This window comes from Nomascus leucogenys, chromosome 6 (genome assembly GCF_006542625.1).
Source record: "Nomascus leucogenys isolate Asia chromosome 6, Asia_NLE_v1, whole genome shotgun sequence".
Taxonomy (NCBI): Eukaryota; Metazoa; Chordata; class Mammalia; order Primates; family Hylobatidae; genus Nomascus; species Nomascus leucogenys.
Window position 1 is genome coordinate 112283250 of NC_044386.1, and position 25183 is coordinate 112308432.

Consider the following 25183-nt stretch of genomic DNA (forward strand, 5'->3'; position numbering starts at 1 on the left):
CGCCTGTAGTCCCAGTTACTTGGGAGGCTGAGGCAGGAGAATGGCGTGAACCTGGGAGGCAGAGCTTGCAGCCAGCAGAGATTGCGCCACTGCACTCCAGCCTGGGTGACAGAGTGAGACTCCATCTCAAAACAAACAAGCAAACAAAAAAAAATGCACACTCTTAGGTTTTCCCCTAATTACTGAGTCAGAGGTTCAGAAGTTGGGTCCCAGGATTTGCATTTTAAGAATCTTCCCAGGAGATTCTAAGATGGGCCATTTGGGGACCACTCTTACAGAGCAAGGCTGTGTTCACTGAGGAGATCAGCTGGATGAGGGAAGTGTAACAGGTGACTTGCTTTCATGGAGTGACTCCACTTAACTCCCTGATAAAATGTGAGAAGTAAACTACTTTTTCCTGGCCTCACATGCCCCCAGAACGTTTGGCTTCGAGCAGCTTCTGAACTCTGACAGTAGAAATGGTTACCTTAATTTCTTCAATTTCTGATGTCATTCTTAGTTTACTGAGGTAAATAATGAGGGCCAGGGAGCTAGTCTCTAAAGAAAGAGGACGTAGAGGGCAAGGCGAGTTGCTCCATGTGAGGGAGAAAATTCTCCCAGGTTGAAAACAGCACTGTGCCGAGGAAAGGGGAGGGAGTTAGGGTCAATCTTGGAAAATTGTAATATTCCCCAGCCTACGTGAAAGGCCCACAAAGAATCCATGGCTGTTCTGCTGACTGACAGTGGAGAGCTACTGCCCTCTGGATGGGAGATGCAAACACCCAAGTCTTCCTCTGTCTGTGGGGGCCACAGAAACTTGGCAAAGTCATTCTGGAAGGGAGCAGACAGAAAGCCCAGGAGAACTAACTGTTCTCTCAGATGAAGAAACCAAAACTCAGAGTTTACTTCACTGTTGTTACAGTTCTCCCTAAAATCCTTTTCTAGGCTTGCTGAACCATGCTTACATTTGAGTCTTTGTGAACGTCTCAGGACCCAATGCCAACGTTGCATTTGCAGTCCTTAACCAGCTAGGACATAATGCTTCAGGCTCCCAACAGGCAGGGGCAAGAGCCATGTAGCTCTCTGCTACAGGTTGATGATGGAGAAGTTTGGGCACAGGCAATAATTTCAGTATTTACCTATTTTGGGCAAATTGTTAGGGAGCTAAGGACTGTTGGGTTTTCTGGGACAGATTGTTGAATGGGATAAGTTAATAGCAAATGAGAATAGGCATCTTTTTAAAAAAATTATTTTACATTCCAGGGTACACGTGCAGGACATGCAGGTTTGTAACACAGGTAAATGTGTGACATGGTGGTTTGCTGCCCCTATCAACCCCTCACCTAGGTATTAAGCCCCGCATGTATTAGCTATTATTCCTGATGCTCTCCCTCCCCGTACCCACCCCCCACAGGCCCCAGTGTGTGTTGTTCCCCTCCCCGTGTCTGTGTGTTCTCATTGTTCAGCTCCCACTTACCTGTGAGAACAAGTGATGTTTGCTTTTCTCTTCCTGCATTAGTTTGCTGAGGATAATGGTTTCCAGCTTCATCCATGTTCCTGCAAAGGACATGATCTCTTTTCTTTTTATGGCTCCGTAATATTCCATGGTGTGTATGTCCCACATTTTCTTTATTCAGTCCATCATTGATGTGCATTTGGGTTGATTCCATGTCTTTGCTCTTGTGAATAGTGCTGCAGTCAACATATGCGTGCATGTATCTGTATAATAGAATGATCTATGTTCCTTTGGGTATATACCCAGTAGTGGGATTGCTGGGTCAAGTAGTATTTCTGGTTTAGGTCTTTGAGGAATCACCACACTGTCTTCCACAATAGTTGAACTAATTTACAATCCCACCAACAATGTAAAGGTGTTCCTGTCTCTCCACAACCTCACCAGCATCTGTTGTTTCTTGACTTTTTAATAATTGTCATTCTGCCTTCTTATATGGTGCTAAATGTAGAATCTTGAAATTCTTCTTATTATACCCCTCCTCTTTCTCCTCCTCCTTATCTTGATTTTCTCCCTCTTCTTTTTTCTCCTCCTCTTTCTTCTTTTATTAATTGCAAAAGATTTTCTTGGATACAAATAGAGAAGAATAAGATCTCTATATAACCTCCTTCCCAGGAAATAAGTTATTCTTGCCTTATGTTTACATAACTCATGAAAATTTTTGCATGAAAGCTCACTTAAATACAGGAGTCCTGTGGCAAATTATTTTCCTAAAGCTAAGAAAAAAACAAATTTATAAACATCCATATATGTTATAGAGAGCGTTTGCTTTGTTTGCACAGTACGTGTTAACTGAAATATGTAACTATCAGAACCATGTCCTCAATTTGCATGGTGCCGTGGTACTTGGTGACAGCTCTGAAGCTGGGGTGATCCTTCGGACATAGGCCTTTGCACCCCCACATTGACTAGTTGCTGGGAAAGGCTGTCTTTGAGACAGAGCATAACGTGACATGAGCAAGATCGAGAGGGCTGAGAGCAACTCCTGGAGAACTCACAGGTGAGCTGTCAGCAGGAAATACACCTGGGCTGCTGGCGGTACAAAGACCCGTGTCTGAAAGATCAAACAGAGCTTAGAGTTTAGTGGGACTCTGCTGCATCCTCAGGTAGAAGCATCCTTCCTCGGGGAACCAGGACTTTTAGGCCCAAGAGCATTTATTTGTGAATATGGAAGGGAAAAACTCCTCACGTAGCTCACTGGGAGTGATGATAAGTAAATTTGTTCCATTTTTAGTTCTCAGACTTACTCTGCCTATTGGCACACAGAACCATACAATGGATTTAGAGTGCACGCTAGGTCTTGGAGTGCAGTGCCCATTTTTGTGGGTATCATTTCCAAACCATTTGCTGTGCCTTCAGAAGGTTTTTCGATAGCTCTATCATGCCAGTGTCTTCTAGGTAGTGTGGTGTAAGATGCATAGGTGCTATCACTATGCATCAACTGCCCTGCCTCCTTTGCTGTAAAATGGGGCTCTTGGTTTCATAAAACCTTGATGAAGATCCTATATTTGTGGGCCAAATACTGAATTAACCCTCCATGTACTGACGCTGCTGAGACCCTGCAGTTTAGAAGGACAAATCCATACTCAAAGTGTCACCTTCACTTAACATAAACTGCTGTCCCTTCTAGAATGAAAGAGGCCCAATGTCATCAGCTTGCTACCAAGTGGCTAGTTGGTCTCTTTGAGTAATGGTGCCATCTTGGGAGTTCAGCATTGGTCTCTGTAGCCAGCAGATTAAACATTACACAGTAACTGTAGCAAGAATAGCAGTAGTGAGTGGCAGCCTATGCTGGTGGACCCATGCAGAGTTTCCATTCCTGCCATTTTGACTGCTGTCTTCATTTAGCCGTTGTGCCAGCACAGGGATAGTTGGTTGATGACTGAAGCTAGCTTACATCAACTGGCATCAAATCAACTGGCTTACATCAAATGGACAATCTTTGCCCATTTGGTTGTTTAGCGTCCTCCATGATGGATGGTTTTTGCTGAGAATTAATCTGCAATACAAAGATCTCACTCCGTGTCCAATCCCATAGGTTCATTCACGTGTCTGTGGGTTCCCAACCAACTAGCCCGGGCATTTGCCACTGCCATATTCATACAAGCTTCCCCTAGCATTTAAGAAGGAGGTGTAAATTGCAGGGTTTTACTCCTTTCCAATCAGGGTCCTGGATTTAGTTTAACAGGCTTTCCGGGATTGGGTTTCAACCTTCTCTGGAGCGCCACTGCAATTATAATTGATTTGAGCCTGATCCTCAGCGTTGCCTTCCCTATGGCTATAGGAGATGAGCATCTCTTTAAATGCTGCCAAGAGGGCCCTTAGGCTTCCATAATTTGTCATAAATTAGTAATTAAATTATTGTCAGCTTTTTCTTGTCTTACTCTGATGCATCAGGAGTCTCAGCAACAATTTTCAACTTCGTTGTCTTTATGTTTGCTATTTTTCCTGAAACCCTCAAATACCTGTGTTAATATGCCCACCAGTAATTCCGTTCCATCTGTGCTCTATTCCAATTTACCACCCGTGAAAGGTTTTTTGTTTTTTGTTGTTGTTGTTGTTTTTTCCGTGAGAGTCTCGCTCTGTCGCCCAGGCTGGAGTGCAATGGCGCGATCTCGGCTCACTGCAACCTCTGCCTCCCAGGTTCAAGCGATTCTGCTGCCTCAGCCTCCTGAGTAGCTGGGATTACAGGCGCCTGCCACCATGCCCAGCTAATTTTTGTATTTTTAGTAGAGACACGGTTTCACCATGTTGGCCAGGCTGGTCTCAAACTCCTGACCTCAAGTGATCTGCCCACCTTGGCCTCCCGAAGTGCTGAGATTACAGGCGTGAGCCACCTTGCCTGGCCCCAGTGAAAGTTTTAACAGTTATCCTGCCATAGCCTATAGGGGGCTACCAGTTCCACCCCAACTACCAGTGATGTGATCCTCATTGTCAGCTAGCTGGCAAGTGATGCAACTCTAAAATCCCATTTTAGATTCTGCTTCCTAGGACTGATCTTGGCACCAATGCTATATTGGCTTCCCTGGGAAAAGGACTCTTCGCTAAGACTCTGAAATGAACATTTGTGTGTGGTTGGATTATGGGGTGTCCTCCCAGCAATGTTACCTGTAAGGAAGTGAGGGAAGTAGGACTGAGTGAGGAGAAAGGTTGGAACCGCAATGCAGGTGCAACAGGTGGTACCCCAGAAGGAAAATCAGGGTAGCATCACCAGAAGAAAGTGGGATGATGGCTGGATGGCCAAAAGTAACAAGTGTCTAACACTTACATCTTCCCTAGGGAGTATATTCTTTTCTCTTCTTGAGAAGCATATTTTCTGTACATGAAATATTATGAATATATATAAACTCTTCCATATATCCTAGTCCAGGCAAGTCTTCCATAAATCTCATAAACTCTTAGGATGGTTCACGTTTAACAACTACTATTATGTGTGTTTGTGGGTGTCTCTCTCTCTCTCTCTCTCTCTCTTTTTCTTCTTAGTTACATATCAAGCCACCCTTTGGATTTCAATAGAAGTAAACCACTTTGCATTGGAATTTTTCTATTTACTTGTTTTTGCTTGTGGAGGAAGACTCTCTAAGTTAATTATGCTTGCTTTTCCAAGAGAATAATATGCTCTCATCTGGGATAATTAGGCAGTCTAATTAACCTTAAAAAAAGGAAAACATAGCTTTATAGTGGCTATATCCCCTTCATTAAGTTAGTTTGGCTTGTCTTAACTGGCATAGTTAATATTGCTTATTTGCATATCATTTCCCATGGTATTTAGCACCATAACTTGTAATGAAAACACATTTTAGAGTACACTGGAGATTGACTTAATGGAATTGACTACATTACAAGCAGAGAATCTTCCAATGGGCCATAGCTCTATCTTCATATTTACTGTAAGGCACTTAAAGGTACAATTTAAAGTGGGAAAAGCTTTTCATGTAATCATTTCTTAATAATTAGCTTAGGAATAATTTGGAAGCGATCACTTGCAGCACGTTAATAATGTAAAGTAAGCTATTTCTGGAAATGTTAATGGAAAGCAAGCTCCTTGGAGATTGTGGAGAGTTAAAAGATCTGTAAGAATGGCTATTAATTATGGCCCAAAGCCCTCTTTCTGTTATTAGGGAACACAGTTAGAAAGCAAGATAATGCTGTATTCAGATTTCACAGCACCTCTCCCATTAGACACAGGGATATTCTCAGCTGGCATGAAATTTAGGCATTGGTAAAAGCAGGCGTCTCTACCTATATCCCTGTCGTGACTGCCTGCAATTTTCTATGACTTAATGAGGGGATATGCAACAAATACTTAGAATTAAATTAGCAAATATATCATATTCAAGCATTCCAGTATTGAAACAACTAAAATAACTGTATTTTTCAAGACCTGATTTTTCTTCTACTATACAAAAGAAGAACACACATTTCACAGTATCAGTGCAGAAATGCACAGACCAGAATCCATGTTAACACTTTGGTGTCACCTGCTGACTTATGGCAGGACTGAGTGTTCTCAGCCTCAACCCTGCCCTCTTCTCAACACTTCCCGTCTCAGCCCATCCAATCATCTTGAGAGCTACAATTGACATGCCTTGTAAATGTGCCCACTACATCCTGTCTTTTCTTTCCAGGGCATTTCCTATGTATGTACATTTGCCAGAACAGCAGTTTCCAGAAAATGGATGGCTTTCTTTGCGTCTCGTTTTACCTGGAAGCAGGAGAGTGTATTCTGCTGGTGGCACAGTGTCTCCAGCCTTGGTTTTTCTGTATCTTGGCTCTGATATCATCAGGATCACAGATAGTATATAACAGGGCTTTTTTTTTTTTTTTTTTTTTTTTTTTTTTTGAGACGGAGTCTCACTCTGTTGCCCAGGCTGGAGTGCCAGTGGTGTGATCTTGGCTCACTGCAACCTCTGCCTCCCAGGTTCAAGCGATTCTCCTACCTCAGCTTCCTGAGTAGCTGGGACTACAGGTGCCCGCCACCACGCCCGGCTAATTTTTTGTATTTTTAGTAGAGATGGGATTTCACCGTTTTAGCCAGGATGGTCTCGATCTCCTGACCTCGTGATCCGCCTGCCTCGGCCTCCCAAAGTGCTGGGATTACAGGCGTGAGCCGCCGCACCCAGCCTAACAGAGCTATTTTTATTCAGTGCTTACTGTCCTAAGTCAGGCTTGCTTGTGTCGGAAAAATGCACCAAGCATTAGCTGGAGGTTTAACATTTTGCATGAAAAATACATTATGGTTTAATAGAGAGCTTATAAGAAACTTATAGTTTTCCTTTTAGTTGTGAGACAGAAAGGAGAAAGGGATTGACAACAGCTTTCGGACTATTTTGCTTACCTCCTCCTCCAACTATTTTTGTACGAAATTACTGTGAATCCTTCTTTCATACATGTTTTGATCTGATATTCATCTGCTTCATGGATACACTTTTTTAAAGAAGACAGCTCCTTCAGAATCAACTCATATTTGTTCTTTCTTTCATCTACTTAGTTGCACCGAAGACACACCAAAAACTAATTAGAGTTTGTTATTTGAAAAAAGTTCTAACAAGCTTGCCAACAACGGCATTGTCTAGTCTTATTGCAGATGTGTCAGTGGCTGTACATGTGTGAAATTAAGTCGATTGGGCTGGATTCCTCCCTGTCTGCCTATTCTTATCTTTGGACCACATTCCCCGTCATACAACACACTAAAAGCTACTATCAAGGGCTTACTGTAATACCTGTGACACTTTCAGTGTCCCTTTGATGGTTCTTCAAATGCTCTGTTAGCAGGGATCAGCAAGTCAGATTTAATAGCCTATGAGATTTATCCCAAGCAAGTGAAATTCGACTGAAAAAAATCCTCATCTTGACTGTGAAGAATGAATGTGTGGCTGTGGGACACAGATTTTGCTGGGACAAAGGGGCCCTGCGGTATCGTACCCAGAGCAGTTACAGCACCTGCTGCGGTAGCACGTATCGGTGTGCAGTCTATATTAGAAAGAAGAGTGGCTTAGGAGAGAAATGAGAGGTGAAAAACTGAAAATACCAGTCCATCAATTACTATCAAGAAAGGGCTGATTTCAGAGTCCTTCCAAACATTTTTTTTTTGGTAGTTGTTGTTATTTTAAAACCAATAGGTATTACTCCTTGGTATTGTTTGACCGAAGTAAGAATAGGGGAAAAATACCAAAAAAAAAAAAAGAAAAATCAGTTGTTGAGATTGTAGATACATATTTACACATTCATCCATTCAGTACAGGTATATTTAACACCTGCTGTTTCCAGGTGCTGAAGGTCTTATAGTGAGTAAGACAGACAGGTCTCTACTTTCATGGAGTTGAGTCCAATAAATATAAATTTTAGCATCAACTAGGGTGCTCTAAATTATCTTATTTATACGTTTATTTGTATGTTGGTTGAACATACAAAAAAAGGTTGGCTGAACATACAAGTAAATGTATAAGTAAGATAATTTAGAGCACCTAGTAGATGCTAAATAAATGTGAACTAAATGCTGTAAGAAATAAAACGTTGATGTGATAAATGCAAGAGTAGGGAACAGATGTCACTCTCCAGAGCAGGTAGCTGCTGCTAAGGTGTCCATTACTCATGTGTGTTTGTGGAACACCAACCATAAAATGAAAATAAAAAACTGGGAAAAAGCCTGTATTGCTGAAAAGCCCTTGATTAGCTGTAATCTCTTTTCAAAGATTAAGAACTTTCCTCTAACAAATGTCTTCATTCTTTTCTCAAGACAGACAGACAGTAAGAAATTTTATTAAACACAGTCATGAACATCAGGTTCTGCACGTGTAAGAAGACTACGACCTGGTCCCTGTCTTCTGGGAGTTGAATCAGCTACACAAAATCATAATTGCAAAATAACAAATGAGAGCTGTACACAGGAGATGCAAAAAGAATTGAACGCTCTCAAAAATTATAAATGTAGAACTGGGGTATATGTGAACTGTTGTCACAACCAACTTGTCAGGAAAGAATTACGGCTACTGGTGTAATAGTATAAATGTACCGTGTTCATAATCACATTAATCCAGAAGCCTAATGCATCTTTCCTAAAATATCAGGGAACTTCTGTAGCTTATGACAGTCAACAGCGTCATAATGTACAAATTCATTTCCTCAAGGCAATAAAGAAAGAATGGTCCAAACTTGAGGATCCTGATATTTCTTCACAAGAAGAAGTTGATGTAGCTGATATCTGGGCCTCAAAGTGCAGGGTTGGCCTGAACATTTGGGGCAAGAAAATAGAGTCCCACAATCCATATGTCTGATTATCAACAAGTTATATATTACAGTAACAAATTTGACAAATATGCCATCATTTTGATGAAATATGTGCACAGCTATGTTTTTATTTGACTCAAAGTTGACAAAATATCCAATACAACTAAACTTAATCTTAATTATTGCATATATGTAGGTGTTGTTTTGATGGGCTAGTGATGTTTGCATAAGCAATTGTTGTATTTTGCAAAAAGTTGCTCAGCCAACATGTACAACTGTTGTGAACACTACATTAATTTGTAAAAGCTGCTGGAATAAAACATCAAGACCAAAAATAAGCAAAAAATTGGACATGGCATTATTGGAAAATGACAACTCATATACACGCAAGAGCCCATTGCATTCGTATCTGGGAAGACAGATGAGACAAGTTAATTATTTTGTCTTTCCCTTTACACAAGTGTTCCTGCCTGTCAAATCTTCTCCATACTCCAAAGCAGTGCATCTCCAGCTTCAGGCATGATGTAACCCAAAAAGTTTCACAGCATTTATAAGCAGTTCCTTTTTGTCCAGGACATGGAATAAGAGATGTGAAAAAGCATTTTTCTTGAACCCAAATGGTGTAAGTCATTTGTGAGTGGATCTTAGGGTTATGAGTTTGTCTGTGCAAATGCTGAGTGCCAGATCCAAGTGGCAAAGATAACTGTGCATTTTGTAACAAATATGATTTTGGGTGTGTTTGTAACCTGTGGATCCTTCTGAAGAACAGACTATAGAGCAGAGGTCCCTCTTTCATGATTTAAGGGGCCTAAGGGGATACTGTCTGACTGGGCACTATGCCAAGGCAGTCTCATGCTATAGTTATTAAGAAAATTGAGAAATAACAGGGTCACTACAATTTGCTGTATGCTAAATATTCATATATAACCCAGTTATTGAGTAATATATTTTGAGAAGTGTTCAATTCTGTTTGAATAATTCTGTATAAGGAAGGATCCAGTCCAGAGGAGGCAATGATGACATGTCTGTGGGAAGGTAGGGAGCTTTCCTAGAGGGCATGACCCTTGGAGTGGCTTTTTGAAGGAGTAGAAGTTAGCCAGGTGGGACAAGTTCAGAAGGGTTTTCTTGGCAAAAGAAAAAAAGAACATACAAGGCACTGAGGTATGCTGATATTGTATGTCCAAGCAACTGCAGGTAGTTTGGTATGGTTGGGTATAGAAGAAGGGGCTGGGAGAGAAAGATGAAGGGCTAACTTTATTGTCCAAGTGAAAGAAGATGAATCCTGAACGAAATCAGAGGCCAGGGAAATGCAGCAGAGGGGACCGAGTGAGAGGTGTTAGATGTAAGAGGCTCTGGGGTTCTGGCTGGAAAAGTCTGTTCTATAGTGTAATGTGCTCTGGCCTTTGGTGAAGGCAGTATGGGTTTAGGAAGATTGTGGTTAACAGATGTTTTGGTGCATGCAAGTGTGACCTTGCCTTAAGCCATTGCCAGTAAGGTCCAGTACGACTCAGCACCTTAACCAGGAGGATGTACAGTTCATTCATGGCACAGACGCAAGGCATGAATGGAATTTTTCAAAGGCTGCAGAACCTCCTACTAGGCCGCCTTCATGTGCTCATTCTGGAATGAAAAATTAATAACCTCCTGGAATCATTCATTACAAGATTTGAGTAAAGAAAAGATAATTACATCTTCAACTGATGGCCTTGCTGATTCCTCTGGTGCGGCATGATTAAGATCAGCTGGTCAAGGGCGTAGGAAGGGCTCCCACCTCCCCAGAGGGGAAGCTCCATTCCGCCTCCGCCACCTGAGTGCTCAGCTTAGGATGGCTTTCGGGAGACCGGGAGGGAATTATCAGACCTGAAGTGGTGCCAGTGGGGGTGCTTTTAACCACAGTGCTGCTCCAATGCCCTGCAGCCTGGGTTCCCAGCAGCACCAAGGGCCTTAGCTTCCCTTTAGAGCTTTGAGTATCTCTTTTCATATCTCATTTACTATGTCACATTTGAATGATTTTCTATACCTTTTTCAAATCTAAAGTATAATCAAGGCAAGTTGAGAACTGCATAAACCACAGTGGCTATGACTCTGAATACAAAACAAATAGAAAGAAAGAAAAGGAAATAGTAGAATGTCAAAAGGGGAACTGTTGGAAAGGCTTACCCATCAAATCTTGATATTCTTCTTCTAGATTCTTTCCCATCTGTGCCAAGGATTTTTGTGAAGACTTTAACAACCTTTCTTTTATTCCATAAATCCCAATGAGATGGTTCATTCTGAGGAGTGGGGTGGCCCTTTGTGTGTTGTGTTTGTGAGCTGCTTTTACTGCTCTTGTTGAGCAATTTGTAGGGATAGAAGAGGGAGAGGGCACCTCCTTCCTCATTTCCCAGAAACTCCCTCTCTTATCTCCCCACAGGCAGATTTGCTGAAAACCCTCTGACTCCTTTCACTTTTTCAGTCAATCCCCTTAGGGCTGGGTGCATGTTATAAAACACTCTCCCTACCCCAGAGAAGTGTGGGGCTTAGAAGAAAAATATGAATTCTTTTGCTGGGGCAGCCCTAACAGAGTACCACAGCCTGAGTGGCTTCAACAACAGATTTATTTTCTCACATATCTGGGGGCTGGAATTCCAAGATGAAAGGGTCAGTACCAGACGGGTGCGGTGGCTCACACCTGTAATCCCAACACTTTGAGAGGCCGAGGTGGGCAGATCACCTGAGGTCAGGAGTTTGAGACCAGTCTGGCCTGCATGGTGAAACCTCTCTACCCCAAATACAAAAATTAGCTGGGCATGGTGGCATGCACCTGTAATCCTAGCTACTCAGGAGGCTGAGGCAGGAAAATTGCTTGAATCCGGGAAATGGAGGTTGTAGCGAGCCAAGATCACGCCAGTGCACTCCAGCCTGAGTGACAGAATGAGACTCCGTGTCAAAAAAAAAAAAAAAATAATAATAGAAAAGAAAAGAAAGTTTGAAAGGGACAGTGTGGTGGATTTCTTCTGAGACTTCTCTCCCTGGCTTGTAGATGGCTCCTTCTCCCTATGTCTTTACATAGTCTTCCCTTGGTATCCATCTGTGTCCTCATCACCCCTTCTTATAAGGATACTAGTCATATTGGATGAGGGCCCAACCTAATGATTTCATTTTAACTTAATTACCTTTTTAGAGATTCTATCTCAAAATACAGTCCCATCTTGAGGCACTAGGGGTTAGGACTTCAACAAATGAATTTTGGAAGAGACGCAATTCAGCCTCAAACAATACCTATTGGTCCTCTTCTTTTCTCCCTCTCTTTCAAGTCTGTGTTGATATAAGGAGTTGGGCTTGGTCCTTTGGGATAATTCCACAGCTCTCACTTTATCCTTGAGACACAACTGTCACTGTGTTTCTCCCCATACCAGCTCAACTCTCTCCCTACAACTGAGCTTTTATCTCATGGTCTTGTCTGGGGGCAAGTTTCTTCTTTTGAGGCCCCAGTCATTTTGGGGGGGTTTCAGGTGGCCAATTAATGCTCACTATTACCTTTTTGGGGCTTATTCCTATGTTCTCAGCCTCTTTTACCTCCCATGGCCAAGTCATTCCAGTAGCAACCACCAGTCAGTACTCCCACGTTGGGAGCCTTGGCTTCCTCGGTGTCCTGTTCAGCCCACACACTCTTGGCTGGACCAGGGCTGGGTTCCAGATCTAGCAATCTTCTTCAGGGCTCGCTGTCTGTAGAGGAACAAATTTCCTCTACCTGCCAGCCACTTCCCATGCCTCAGGGAGTCGATACTGGCTTGTTATTTGGCTTCCAGGATCCTAGTTCTAAAGTATAAGCCAAGAAATCAGGAAGTTGTCAGGGGAGTTTGGCTAAAAAAAAAGTTTGCTTTTAAATATAAACTTACCTTCTGTTCTCTGCTTCATTATACCCTCTCCACTATTTTTTATAAAGAGCAAAGAGAGGCTGCATGCGGTGGCTCACACCTGTAATCCCAACACTTTGGATTGCTTGAGCTCCAAAGTTTGAGGCTGCAGTGAGCCAAGATCGTGCCACTGCACTCCAGCCTGGGCGACAGAGTGAGACTCTATCTCAATAATAATAATAATAATAATAATAAGCCAGGCATGGGTGACACAGGCCTGTATGTAGTCCCAGCTACAAGGGAGGCTGAAGTGGGAGGATCACTTAAGGCCAGAAGCTTGAGGCTGCAGTGAGCTGAGATGGCTCCAATGCACTCTAGCCTGGGTGACAGAGTGAGACCCTGTCTCAAAAACAAACAAAAAAACAAGGCAGGCAAACTGTCACATGCATTTCCTTGTTGGTGAATAACAATGTGGGGATGACACTCTGCCTGTGTGGATCCAATATCTTAGAACTATCTGACAACTTGAAGAATAGAAAATAACAGTAAGGATAGGGTGTAGCGGCTCACGTCTGTAATCCCAGCACTTTGGGAGGCTGAGGCGGGTGCATCACAAGGTCAGGAGATCGAGACCGTCCTGGCCAACATGGTGAAACCCCGTCTCTACTAAAAATACAAAAATCATCTGGGTGTTGTGACGTGTGCCTGTAGTCCCAGCTACTCAGGAGGCTGAGGCAGGAGAATCACTTGAACCTGGGAGGCAGAGGTTGCAGTGAGCTGAGATGGTGCCGTTGCACTCCAGCTTGGACGACAGAGAGAGACTCCATCTCAAAAAATAAATAAAAGTACAGTAAGAAGACCTGGCTGGGCACGGTGGCTCTTGCCTGTAATCCCAGCACTTTGGGAAGCCGAGGGGGCTGATCACGAGGTCAGGAGTTCAAGACCAGCCTGACCAACATGGTGAAACCCTGTCTCACTAAAAATACAAAAATTAGCCGGGCATTTGCAGGCACCTGTGATCCCAGCTACTTGGGAGGCTGAGGCAGGAGAATCACTTGAACCTGGGAGGTAGAGGTTGCGGTGAGCCAAGATCATGCCACTGTACTCCAGCTTGGGCGACAGAGTGAGACTCTGTCTCAATTAAAAAAAAAAAAAAAAAGCTGTGTCCCAGCCCCAGCTTTGTCCCTTACTGGTTACGTGACTTGGGATAGTTCACTTTGCCTTGATGATCCTGTACCTCCTCACCAATAAAATAGAATCAATAATGCTTGTCTTTTCTCAGTTGTTTTGAGTCCCTGAAAATCTTTTCTAAACGTAAGTACTAATGGACTAATAAAACTCTATGTTTTTAAAATATATATTTACAGTGGAACCAACTGTCACAATATAGTATGGGAAGAGGGGAAGGGCTGAAAGGGAAACACTGAATTATTTCTTAAGAAATTCTTACCTTTGCAAGAAACAATCTTTAGAAATTACAAGGGCAGACAGATTTAATCAGGAGTCCCTACAAAAGCAATCAAGATAAAATGAACTGTAATTATGGTAATCAGGTCGTGAACTTTAATGCCACGTTCCTAATTTCAAATATTATGAAGTCCTGTATAGTGAATCAATCTGTCATTGCAAAGATAATAAAATTTTCATGTCTGATGGGATGTATTCTGTTTGACTGAAAATTTGTCATTCTTTTTCATCAGTAGCCTCTTTAGGGTCACCATTTTAAAATTTTAATTAAAGTGAATGAATCCTGTGACTACTAATACATATGTTTTAAAATAATAGATTAATATAACAAGTTATGCTTCTATAACTTCCCTTGGAATTTCTCCATGAAGGTTACTTCCTCCAAGAAGCCCTCCTTACCCCCATGTTAAATCAGGTTTTCTGGTTCTAGAGACCCATGGTGAGCTGGAGATTTTGCGCTGCAACATGTCTCGATCTGTGTTTGATTTTGTGGCTGTTTACTGTTTGTGTCCTATAGCTTAGCCTGGAAGTCTCAGGAGGGCAGAGAGTGTGACTGTGTCATCCACGCGGTCTACTATATGGCACTTAGAGTTAAATCCGCACTCCTCCCTGGGGCCTCTGAGGCGCCATGTAAATTGGCCCGTCCTTTCCATCCCATCCCTCTTTCTGTGCCTCACAATCCCTGGCATATTTTCACTTCTGGCCCTTTCTACTTGATGTTTTCTCTGCTGGGAACTCTTCCTCCAGATTTTGACTGGCTGTTTTCCATGCAAAATGTCATCCAAATGTCACTGCCTTAGCAAGGCTTTCTCTGATCTAACGTATTGGAATTAGAATTCCGCTTCCCAGACACTCTTAATCTCATTTCTCTCTTGTGTTTTCTTTAGTGCACTTGTCACAGTATGAATTATCTTTCTTATGTATGTATGTATGTTATTATGTGGGTGTATATTTGTGTATTTTTTACTTGTGTTCCCTCTAAGATCTAAGACCTCTGAGTTTAGAGCACCATCTTTTTTTTTTTTTTTTTTTTTTTTTTGAGATGGAGTCTTGCTCTGTCACCCAGGCTGGAGTGCAGTGGTGCGATCCCGGCTCACTGCAAGCTCCGCCTCCTGGGTTCACGCCATTCTCCTGCCTCAGCCTCACAAGTAGCTGGGACTACAGGCGCCCACCACCATGCCTGGCTATTTTTTTGTATTTTTTAGTAGATACCAGATTTCACCATGTTAGCCAGGATGGTCTCGATCTCCTGACCTTGTGATCCGCCCGCCTCGGCCTCCCAAAGTGCTGGGATTACAGGCGTGAGCCACCATGCCTGGCCTAGAGTACCATCTTGTTTGGCTTGTTTACTTCTGTATCACCAAAGACTAAAATGTAGCCAATAAATACCTGTTATATGAATGAATAAATAAATGGTCAGGAGATGTTCAAAGGTGTATACATTGGATAAATGAAACAACCAATCAACTTTATTATAACATTTATTTAATATATTTTTTTAACTTATGATCCTTGTTTTGGCATCGCATAAAAACAGGGTTCTTCTAATTTCCTAATTGAAGTTTGTCTTCAGAAGTTCTTTCCTTGGGAAGGGTCTACTGTAAGCCATTGTTCTAGGATGTTCCTCACATGGCTTATTTGTGGCGGAACAAAGATTAACATCAATGCCTTTGGAGCCGTGCAGTGGTTCCAAATGGATTCATTGCAGTTGTGGGTTTCATGTTGACTCCCTGAGCCATGCCCTCTACATTCCTCTTTTCTGATGACATCTGGGGCCCCTTGGTCCTCAGCTGAAGACGTGGTCCTGCCTAGACTCTGAGATAAATCCTTTCTGTGAGGAGTGGAGGCATAAAGAGCACATTTCTGAGGACCTTTAGAAGTCTCCCAGATATCACCCTGCTTCTTCTCTTCCTTTGGCTCTTTCTAATTTGTATTCATTTATTATAATAAAACAATAAGTACAATGCTTTCTTCAGTTGTATGAGTCATTCTAGTGAATTATCAAACTGGAGGATAATCACAGGAAACCCCCTAATTTGTAGCCAGCTGCTCTGTGAGGGCAGCCTTGGGGACCCCCAAATTTGTGGGTAGTGTCTGAAGTGAGAACAATCTTTGGGGGACTGTTTTCTTAGACTGTATAGTTTGTCTAAATTCCTTTGCATATTCATATACCACAAAGTTCACCTTTTAAAAGTATTATTTGGTGATTTTTAGTATATGCACAAAGTTGTGGGTGAATTACTACTATTTAATTTCGGAACTTTTTAATCACCCCTGAGAGGATCTGTGTACCCCCTCCCCATTCCCTCTTCCTTCTCACCTGCAGCCCCAGGCAACCACTAATACATTTTCTGTCTCTATGAAATTGCCCATTCTGGACATTTTATATAAATGGAATCAAACAATATGGGGTTCTTTGTGCCTGGCTTCCTTCACATAGCATAACGCTTCCAAGGTTCATCCATGTGGTATCATGGATCAGAACTTCATTCCTTTTTGTGGCTGAATATTCCATTGTGTGGATATATACTATTTTGTTTATCTGTTAATCAGCTGATAAGCATGTAGACTGTTTCCACAATCAGCTATTATGAATAGTGCTACTATGAACATTCATGCATAAGTTTTTGAGTGGACATATGTTTTTAATTCTCTTGGATATATACTGAGTAGTGGATCATAAATGGTAATTCTATGTTTTTAACCTTTTGAGGAGTCAGCAAACTGCTTACTAAGGTGGCTTCCTTATTTTCCATTCCCACCAGCAATGTATGAGGGTTCCAATTTCTCCACAGTTCCACCAACACTTGTTATTATCTGCCTTTTTTAGTCTAGCCCTCCCAGTGAGTGAAGTGGTATCTCATGGTCATTTTAATTTGCATTTCCTTAATGACAAATGATGTTAAGCATCTTTTCATGTGTTTATTTTCCATGTGTATATCTTCTTTGGAAAACTCACTCTGCAGCTCCTTTGTCCATAATTGTGAAGGTGAATTTCTGGATCGTCATTTCTGTTCTATTCATTTGTATATCTACTTCATGCTAACACCATGCTGGCTTGATTATTATAGTTTTATAGTGCATTTTGAAATAGCAAAGGATGAGTTGTTCAACTTTGTTTTTCTTTTTCTAGATTGTTTTGGCTGTTTTTCATTTCTTGAATTCCCAAATGAATTTTAGGATCAGCTTGTCAATTTCTGAAAAAAAGTAATCTGTTATAGGGATTATGTTGAATCAGCAGATCAATTTGATGATTATTGCCATCTTAACAATATTAAGTTGTCTGATTCGTGAACAAGAAAGTTCTCTGCATGTACGTGTATCTTTAGTTTTTTTCTTCAAAATGTTTTTTATTTTTCAGATTACAAGTCTTATACTTTTTTGCTTAAATTTATTCCTAAGTATTTTCTTGTTTTTGATAATATTGTAAATAATTTTAAAAATTTTATTTTTGTTTTAGTGTGTAGAAATATCACTGATTTTTGTATTTTGCTCTTGTACCTACAGCGAATTTTAATGATATATTTTATTGTTTGGAAAGCCCATATAGGACATAAGCCCCTTGAAGCAGAGACCATTTTGTTTGTGATATACATTTAGAACATATATCAGTGACAAGGATGTAGTTAGTTAAAAATGGTGCATATTAAATGAATAAGCATGTATTGAATCTTTTACGTCTTTAAGACACTGTATGAGAGGCTGTGGGGAATCAAAGGGATATAAATGCATAGCTTAAAACTTGTAAATTATATTTTGCATAGTAAGAACACTGAATACAATTATGACCACTTGTCTCGTTTTTATGATGCGTTACTCATAATGTCATGCTACTTCTGTTGGACTGCATTTGCTACGCCTCTCCTGAGGCATCTAATAATTTTATGTACTTAGGTTTTCTGGACCTAGGTGTGCACTAATTAAAACACTACTGTCTTGATTTGCTGCCAGTCTTGGTATCATTTGCATTTTTAAATAGAAAGACTTATAAAGGGTAATGCTTAACCCAAAAGGTTGAGAATAGGATTGGACTGCTATATTAGTCCATTTTGCATTGATATAAAGGAATATGAGACTGGGTAATTGATCAAGAAAAGAGGGATAGTGTGAAAAGAGGGAAGTGTGATGCCAGCGTCTACTTCTAGTTTGAGGCTCAGGAAACTTCCAACATGGCAGAAAGCAAAAGAGAACAGGCATTGCCTGGTGAGAGAGGGAGGGAGCAAGAGAGAATGGGGAAGTGTCATGCTCTTTTAAATGACCAGCTCTCGTGTGAACTAACCGAGTGGGAACTCACTCATTACTGAGGGAAAGACACCAAGCCACTCATGAGAGATCTGCCGCTGTGTGACCCAAACACCTCCCACTAGGCTCTACCTCCAACAGTGTGGATCACATTTCAACATGGGGTTTGGAAGGCACACATATCCAAACTGTATCAACTGCTAAGGTCCCTTTAACTCTAACCTTCCAGGAATATTAAAAGACTGGAACATCAGATACGGTTGCACTTCAGTCCAGAGTGCATTTTTTTCAGGGGGGCTATCTAGCACTTTTGGAATCATGCGGTGTAATAAACCATCTGCTTTATCTGTAAACCTGACTATTGACTGTACTTGTCCTTGGTATACCTGCCATTCTGCAACCTTCCCAGGGCCAACACAGTGTGGATTATATTAGCCTGTCCTGAGCATCGTATTGAAAACTTCTCAGTAATAGCAGAAAATGTGTCTCTATAAACATAGTGTATTTTCTTTAATGCTGGTAGAAGATGTATGTGTGACAGATGTTTCTCATCAAACATTTAATTAATTTGTTGTATTGAGATATCTTAATACCTTTTAGTAAAAATGAATTAGTATTTGAAGAAAAAACTTGGACGGTAAAGCCAGCTTCATCAGATTTTTTTAAAATAAGAGGCAGATCATTGGCTTGATGAGATCTTTCGTACATTCTAGAATTATTGGGCCTAATTTTCACTTTTCCCTTTCTAGTCTGAGTACCAAATCTTTATGTCACATTTGGCTTAATTTGCCATAGAAAATAAAGTCACTGCGTTAACTCAAATCAGACAGCATTTTATTTCATGGTGACCGCAGGGGTGTCCTTGAGAACTTATCGATGTCAGCATCCTCTGAACATTATATTGCCAAAAGTCTTTGTATCATAAGTGAGGAGATTCACAGTCATGTGAATGAATATGTGTTGAAGGAGGAGTGATATGGTTTGGCCCAAATCTCTCATCTTGAATTGTAGCTTTCATAATGCCCATGTGTCATGGGAGGGGCCTGGTGGGAGGTCACTGAATCACGGGGCAGGTCATTCCCATGCTGTTGTCGTGATAGTGAGTAAGTCTCACAAGATCTGATGGTTTTAAAAAGGGCAGCTCCCCTGCATACGCTCTCTTGGCTGCCACCATGTAAATAAGATGTGCCTCTGCTTCTCCTTTACCTTCTGCCATGATTGTGAGGCCTCCCCACCCATGTGGAACTGTGAGTCAATTAAATCTCTTTCCTTTATAAATTACCCAATCTCAGGTATGTCTTCATTAGCGGCGTGAGAACAGACTAATACAAGGGGGCAATATTCAAAACTGTAATCAAGGTTTTCTGGAAGTCATCTCACAGAGGCAGTATGGAGTGGGTACAAATGCAATTTAGCCATCCGAAATCTCATTACTTGTATGTACTCTGTTTGGAGAAAACCTGTGGAAATAGATGGTTTCAGTCATGAAAGCACAAAATAAGAAGAGTACTAGGCCATGGGCAGTATTATATGTCTACACCTAGTAGTTAGCTGAGCTCAGTCAAGCGACGTAATCAGCATGTTCTCCTTGACTAAATTATTTCCACAAAATGTGGAAGTTTCTCAAGTATCCTTAATTAATTTTTTGGAATTCTAGAATCCTGTTTAAATATGACTTTGTTCCTGAGAGATGAAGCCACTCTCAGTGTTCCAACAAGTTCTACATGATAGCTAGATTTGGGACTGTGGTGAGTTCACCTTGCATGTTCTGTGTGAGCCACTGTCTGGCTTGCATTAGGTGATATTTGATCTGATTTTATTCACCTGTGATCTACGTCAAAGCACAGGACACTGCTAGAAAAAGATTGAGTGGCCAGGCAAGTTTGTCTTCTATACTTCTAACATATAAGTTCTGTGTCAATTCCTCATCCCCAGGTTCTCACCTGAAAATGCATTTCTGCCAGTTTGCAACATCTTCCTTGGGAAAAGATGCTTAAGTGGCTTTGTCAAGGTGTAAATGACTGATATTTTACAATATCATTTTGCCATGTTCACATTGTTATACTATGGCCTAGAATGAATAACACTGGAAGTTTTGACATCAACAAGCTATGCACATTGTAGTATAGACACTTTGGGTGTGCCCTCGTGTTTACTCTGACTCATCTTCTGAAGCATGGGAGAGTGACATTTCTCTGTCCCCTTTGCAGTTGGAGTTTTGTGACAAGTTCTGACAATGGCCTGAGTAAAAATGGTATCTGTACCTTCAGAGACAAAATATTTTGTGCTAGAGCAAAATCCTCCAGAACTCCCTTCCTCTTTGGGGGCAACAGAGGAAGTTTCATTTTCATTTATCTCATCAAAATGGCTGTCTCTCCAACATCCTAGTTCCCTGAGAGATTTCCTGGAGCAGAGCCCCTCGCCGAGATTGTATATGTACCATTTTGTACCATTTTTTATATGGACCATGACTAAGAAATTCATCTTTCTTGTATTATTTACTGCTGAGAATTCAGAGTTTGTTACCACAATATAATTTGGACCAATGCCATCTAATAAAAATATAATGTGAATCATTTAAATAATTATAAATTGTCTAGTAGCCACATTACAAAAGTGAAGAGAACCAGGTGACATTAATTTTAACATTTAATGTCACATATCCAAAATATTATCATTTAAACATGTAATTAATATCATCACTAATGAGATAACTTAAGTTCTTTTTCATTATACTGTCTTTGAAGCCAGATGTGTATTTCATCCTTACACCTCATCTCATTTTGCATCAGACACATTTCCAGGGCTCACACTCTACAGGTGACTATTTGGGTGGTGCTGTATTGGACAATGCAGATCTACACCATCCTTACTAAACGTATAAATTGTGTAAGTGTAAATTTGTAAATAAATTATGAATCAGGGATTATTCAATAATAGGATTAATAATTAAATAATAAATATTTAATTAATTAAATAATCAGGGATTATTTAACAATAATCCAGGGTTATTTTTATAAAAATTAAGGATGCGTTCTTTTCTTTTCTTTTTTTTCTTCTCCGTCTCGCTCTGTCACCCAGGCTGGAGTGCAGCGGTGTGATCTTGGCTCACTGCAAGCTATGTCTCTCGGGTACACCCCATTCTCCTGCCTCAGCCTCCCGAGTAGCTGGGACTACAGGCACCTGCCAGCACGCTTGGCTAATTTTTTGTATTTTTAGTAGAGACGGGGTTTCACTGTGTTAGCCAGGATGGTCTTGATCTCCTGACGTCGTGATCTGCCCACCTCGGCCTCCCAAAGTGCTGGGATTACAGGCGTGAGCCACTGCGCCCGGCCAGATGCTTTCTTTCATTATTATTATTAATCTCTGGATATTTCTCTTTGCTTTGTATTTCTTCCCACCTATTTAGGAGCTGTAAGGCTGCCTTTGCTGTGTTAATCACAAACTACAGCTTTTCTGAGGGCGTCTGGAATTACATCACACTGTGATGTGAATATAGAGACAGAACATTTTGTTGGGTGCACGGGGCAGCCTCAGGATTAGATAGTTTTACACACTGGTGTGTTAGGCTGTTTACCCTTCAGGGAAGGCAGCCAGGTAATAACATCCAGTTCATACAGGCACCTCCTACAATAGTGATTCTTCATCCCTTCTATTCTCTGGAGGTTAAAAGGAGAGAGAAAACAGAAAAAGACTCGAATTCTTGAAACATTACTTTCAATTTAGTTCAATATATATGTGTATTAGTTCAGATTTCCCCTGAAAGCAGACGCTGAGACATAATTTAGGTACAGATAGTTTATTGGGGCTGTGTAGAACGTGGGGAGTGATACAGGGAAGAAAAGGCAGAAAATAGAGTGTGCCCTGTGAAGTCAGCTGCCACTGTGGGCTTCTGGTAGTTGATCCTGAAAGGAGAGTATAGAACATAGTGTTGAACCCAAGACTTGGGCCTGAAATGAACCCAGCTGAGGGCAAGAGGACTGGGGAATTTATACTCCAACTCTTGACAGTCATTGTGTGGTTGTGGGCTGCTCCTATCAGGTGTCAGTTCCCTGACACTCCTGGCCAACAGCACATACAGCCACAGAGATGTGAGCGCTCACACTTGGAGCTCCTCCAGACACATGTAGCAATGTGTTTGATGGATACAGGGGAGGCTTTCTGATAGGACTTTCATTCAATATTGGGTGAAATCAAAATCATAGAACTCTAGATTCTCATTTGACTGACCTCCAAAGGAAGAGTTTCAGACAAGAGATTTAATGCAATGTCACAAATTTAGGCTGTAAGGGGGGCGCAGTTTTGAGTGTAAGTGCTATTCTGCAATGAGGAAGCAGGAGCTTTATGGATAAACATGGCCCGAGGTCATAACACTTGAGAAAAAGAAAGGCAGGAGGCGTCATTGCACATAGGCAATGATTTTGCAGCTACACAGACATAAAGAGGAGCTGGCAGCTGCTGCTGGGTGTCATGGTGGATTGGCTTCTTAATGGATAGCCCCTGTGCTCTACAGAGGCTACTCAGAGATGACTGAACTCCAGAGACTGACTCACACTAGGCACAGAACATCTGCTTGGCTGGAGAGCCAGGCTGCTAATTTGCAAAGGACATTGCCTCCTCGATGAAGTTTACAGCATCATTCTAGTCATTTTTTTCCCTGAAAGGACTCCATAATTAGATTAGTGTTAACACCTTGACTTTATAGATGGAGGGCTGGGAAGCACCCTAGTCCTACATTGGCACATCTGAAAACTGTCTTTCTGGTGGGGGCCGCTTCTTTGTCAAAACTCATTCATTTTATATTTAAGACTTCACATGTAGTATTGAAAGCATGATAATTAATCTCTTTGTTCCTAAATTCTAAAGATATATCCTGTTTGGAATTGTAACTCCCTATGTAAGATATATGAATATCTTTATGTTGTCAATCCAATGGAAAAGCAAATCAGTGTTTTTCTGTATATGTGTCAGATCCAGAGAAATAAATAGAATTCTATTATCAATTACTTATTTAGTACCTGCCATTTGTAAGTTTCACACAAAAGGAAGACGGTGGAGGTAAAACAAAAATGAATGAGGAAAGACTTGTAACTCAAACTTCAGAAGATCTTAAAGTCATTCATTCAAAAATATGTGTTGTGAATATCCTGTGTCAGATATGAGGCCAGGTGCTGGGGATATCATGATGAACAAGATCGACATGAGCCCTGAGCTGGTGGGGAACAGAGTTATGTATAAACTAAGTTACAGTACAGTATAGTACCCGAGGTAACAGGGCAGCTAGATATGCCCTGGAGCTCAGAGGTTTTCTCTCTTTGCTTTTAAGCACCCCATGGCCAGATTGGATGGGAATTTTAGTGTTATCACCCTGCAGAAAACAAGAGAAATATCCTTCAGTATTTATAGAATGGTGCTTTAGCATGTGGCTGAGAGCTACAATTTAAAAGCCCAAGATTGCAAATTAGTTCTTCCATTAGCACTGGATTCTATTTACTCAGATGCCCAGAAACATCCTATGAGGCCAGTTCTCTAGAATTAGGGAGTGTTCCAGTAATTGCAACCCTGAGCTATGCTGCAGTACAAAAGGATTAATAGAGAATAATGTGGACATAGGTTTAAAAAGATAAACATGCCAGGTGGATGTGAAGAATTGTTCTTGCTAGTGTTTGTCATGGAATCCCTGGTTGGGTCCATGTTGTCTTTACACCTGAATACTAGGCTGGGCAGGTCTGATGGACTAGTGGAGCAGGTCCATCAGGAATTTGTTTGCATGAGAGTATCCCAGATAAGAACTTATTTTAAGGGAAAAGAGAGTCAAGCACAACACCCCTTACAGCCAGAGGGCAGGAGCAGAGTGATGAGAGCGCTGAGTGATACGTAACACTTGAGTTAGACTCCAGCTCAGCGACCAAAGAATGACCCTTGTCTCGGTCATAAGCTGACAAAGGATTTAAAATAAAATATGGCAATACTATTCCACCAAAAACATGCAAGTCAGGGTGAGCCGATACTGCCTTATCAGAGAGTAAAGAGGAAGAAGAAAAATGTTCCCCTAAATCACTGTCCAGCTTTGGCACCATGGGGGCCTGATCACTGGGGCAACTATCGAGGAGGAGGTGGTGGAAGTGGCAGCTACATTCAATGCAGTTCTTGTTTGAAAAATTTTTATTGATATGCAGCTGTTGTAAATATTCTTGGAGTACACGTGATACTTGGATATATGCATATAATGTGTAATGATCAAGTCAGGGTAATTAGGATATCCATCGCCTCGAACACTTTTCTTTGTGTTGGGAACATTGAAACTCTTCTCTTCTAGCTATTTTGAAATATACAATAAATTATTGTAAACTATAATTTTTCTGTCATACTGTGGAATAGTAGAACTTATTTCTTCTTTCTAACTATATTTTTGTATCCCTTAAACAACTTTTCTTCATCCTCCCCTTCCCTTTTCCCTTCCCAGACTGCAATAACCACCAGTCTACTATCTATCTCCATGAGATCCACTTTGTTATCTCCCACATGTGAGTGAGAACATGTGATATTTGTCTTTCTGTGCCTGGCTTCCTTCACTGAACATGACATCCAGTTCCATCCACGTCATTCAATGAAATTCTCCAACATGTGCAGGAAGATGGCAGAAATTTCTCAGCACTAATGGCAAAAGCCCATAGCAGTGGCTGTGTGTGGCAACTGTTGCAGCCAAAATTGGTGGTAGATGGATGACAGTAGCAGTGGTACCTAGCAGAGATGTGCGTTCCCTGTGGATTTGGCAGCGATAATCCAAGCATGCTGTTAGCCATGTTTAAGAGGACATGAGAGGCACCCACTGGGAACTCCTAAAAACTGTGGATGACAGAGGGGAGGTTTAACAGAGAGCAGAGTTCCCTCTATGAGCAGGAGGAAGCAA